The sequence below is a fragment of the Kryptolebias marmoratus genome, linkage group LG24, assembly GCF_001649575.2.
Source record: "Kryptolebias marmoratus isolate JLee-2015 linkage group LG24, ASM164957v2, whole genome shotgun sequence".
Lineage (NCBI taxonomy): Eukaryota > Metazoa > Chordata > Actinopteri > Cyprinodontiformes > Rivulidae > Kryptolebias > Kryptolebias marmoratus.
In genome coordinates this window covers 12,618,665-12,621,486 of record NC_051453.1, presented here as the reverse complement: position 1 = coordinate 12,621,486, position 2,822 = coordinate 12,618,665, and positions in this window count along the sequence as shown.

Sequence of the window (2,822 nt, the reverse complement as noted above, 5' to 3'; positions counted from 1 at the left end):
CAGTAAGCAGCCCTGCAAATGAACACGGATCTACCATGTCACCAGGTTTTGAGCTGAGTGAAGTATCTGTTGACTCAATTTTCATAGTATAAACTGCAAACAAACTCATCATGTAATGCTTATTTCCAAAATAAAATCTACTTTTTATAACTATTAATTTTGAACTACATTTTGCAGTGGTAATAATATGACATTATGATGCACCTTTTCAAATGTGGAAACTAGATGGGACAAAATGCCTCACAGGGAAGCCTCCAGGTTATTCTTTAGAGACTTAGTAAACAGTGCTCTAATACACCAGTGAGAGGTTTGGTGGCAGTCACAAGCTCCCGGCTTACTGGTTAGCCCTTCTTTTGCAGCTCTTTATAAGAAGGGCCACAGAGACAAGAGCAAACAGTGGAAATCGTACACCCATCAGTCTTACAGAGCTGAAGTGGTAAAAACAAAATGTGCTACAGCATCAGGAGGAAGAACAATAAACTTCTGTAGAGATATTTTTTTAAATAATTGATATGTACAACTCAGAACATTTCTATTAAATGCAAGAATGACGTAATAAGACATAGGAAAAAACAAAACCAGACAACCAAATGCTCCATACTGCTTATTGTTTTTATTGTAAGAGACGCTGTGTGTTTGAAGCATTCCTGGTTGGCTATGTGGACCAGACGGGAAGGACGGACGATGAGTAATCGCTTCCCACAATAGAGAGAAGTGCACAGATGGGTCGTGTGTGTATAATCACGTGAGTGTGTGTGCGTGTGCTAAGAAGCCAACATGATGTTAATTTAATTTCCAACATGCGTTAGCATTGTTTCATCCTCTTTATTCTACTCCTAACTGTCTTCAAGAGGCAGAGTGGAGTATCAGTGAGGTCACACTGACTTTAAAAAAAATCTTTCAATAGACGTCAGAGTTTCGAAGCAGAGAGAAAGGCAAGAAAGGTGGGCTCAAAAGAGAGACAAAGACTCTCATTCAGTTACTTAATGCTGTCTTTCAACATGCACTTCTAGCTCAAGTCATCAACCAGAGAGTGGAGCTTGTGTCTTACTTCAGAAAATAGCAAAAAGAAGTCCCTTTACTATAGTTTTAAATTTATATTATAACTGGCTGAACCTAAAAAAGAGTGTGTGCTACTTTTATCACCTCCACTGACAGCGCTTGTTGTCCATCACTGGTCATGAGCCGGCATTGCCTGGTGGTGAGAGATGGACAGCAAGGTTTATCCAGTGACCAGTGTTTATCCAGTACCACACCCGCTCAGCTCCTGTTGTCCAACCCATTGTCTAAGACCAGCTAAAGGCAGGTGGGATCAGCATTCGTTATGTTCGCTAAGACTACTGCACACAAGCCGCCACTAAACTGAGAAGTCGCTAAGCAGATAACCACATAGGGGATGAAGATACACACTTGCAGGTCCTTGCATCATGGGTTGAGTTTGCATCTTCTTTGCTTTGTCTGATTTTTTCAGTGTGCTTCTCCCAAATATATGCATGGCTAGTTTGTTTATTGCTGTATTACTGTCAGAAGGCAGAGACTGCAACTACTGCTCAACCAAGAACAGAAAAAAAAAAATGAAAACAAAAAAATTAAAGCTATTCATTAACTTGTACTGACTGTATTTTCAGAACACACCCAGCTCAGATTGACTTCAGTAAAGTCTGTTTACGTGGTCTAAATTTATCTTGACATGATGATTATGAGGAAGCATGTTCTCATTCAGTGAGTGAAGAACTTTACACCCATCTAGTGGTGAGCTTACCAACTGTAGTTTTTTTTTTTTTTTTTTTTTTTTTTAAGAAAATATCTTGGTAACCAATGAAATATTTTACAGTTATCCTTGTTAACAAATCTCTTCAGCTGCTTAAAATAGTTGAGACCAAATGATCCAAAGAAATTCTTAATGGACAAACCTGAAATCCTTTGCCAACTGGCTGCAATCATCATACAGAACTGTATTAAAAACCAACAAAATTCTGCTGTTGAAATCATTACATGTGCTCAGGAACACATCTCAAAAACAGAAGATTCACCCTCTGACCCCAAGCTCATTAGACTTAGATTGGACTGTGGTGAAAAATTGCCCTAATTTGGGGGGTGGGGGCGGCGGGGGGAGATTTATAAAACCACTGACAATGTGCAATTTGGACAAAAAGTACATTTGCGATCCTTGACACTGAGCAAGTCAAACACCAACGCCTGTGATTGCATGTGTGAAATGCATCAGGTTAAGTGAGATACTAATTTAACAATAATTCTGAACAATATGTAGAGGTTTAAAAGAAATAAATAAATCTTTAGGGAAAGGCTTAATTTTTTCACCAGGAAAGTTAAACCACGTTTAACCACGGGGTTAACTTTTAAAACTAATCTTCCATTCATTTTCAGCTTATATTTTGTTTAAGAAAAGAATGTTGTTTACATGGATGTGTTGTCTTTTCTTTTTTAGATTTACACATTTTACCAATTGTTATAAGTATGTTTATTTCATTTCAATCACTATATTGTCTGTTTAGGTAAAAAAAGAAACATTGTGACATACACAATCAAACTCACTTCCGAGGTGAGTTCAAACTAAGCAGCCTGAAATAGGAAATATATCAGGGACGTGCGGTCAGGGGAGGCAGGTGAGGCAGAGCCTCACCTGTCATCATGACAAGAAAAAAAAAAAATCATAACATAAAATGATTATTAATATTTGTCCACTTATCTTTATGTATGAGTAATTTTCGAACATTTTTATGGTCCAAATCGCATTTTTATAGTCAAAATCGCTGACATTGCATATTTCCTGTTCAAATATGAGGGTGAAACGCGAGGTG